The following is a 487-nucleotide window of genomic DNA, read 5'->3' on the forward strand; positions in this document are numbered from 1 at the left end:
TGTGTGTGTGTGTGTGTGTGTGTGTCTAATTAAAACCTTAGAGTATGTGTTCAGGCCTGGTAGATCGACATGCGAATGCAAGTAGAGACATGTCATTGGAAATCTGTGCCCGTGCATGACTGTTTTCATCACACGATGAAGTTAATGAACAGAGTAATGATATGGTGTCTTTAACACTAGGCTTAGTAAGTCAATTACCCGCCTTTTCAACAGCCCCACATATAGCATATTGCCATTACCTTAATTGGTATGTCAATGTCTGCACACACCATTTGTCTGACATAAAAAATAAATGTACCGCTTATTTTGCATGTGTGTTGTTTTTTTGATATATTGCTTTGCAGTGGGACACAGGTCCATGCATTGAACATGAATTTTATTATGTATGTGATTTTGCAAACATTTATACATAAGCTGATATAGGGCTGCACAATTATTCGAATTTTAATCGCGATCACAATTTTGACTTCCCACGATCAAATTTGCG

Source organism: Etheostoma spectabile, chromosome 14 (genome assembly GCF_008692095.1).
Source record: "Etheostoma spectabile isolate EspeVRDwgs_2016 chromosome 14, UIUC_Espe_1.0, whole genome shotgun sequence".
NCBI lineage: Eukaryota > Metazoa > Chordata > Actinopteri > Perciformes > Percidae > Etheostoma > Etheostoma spectabile.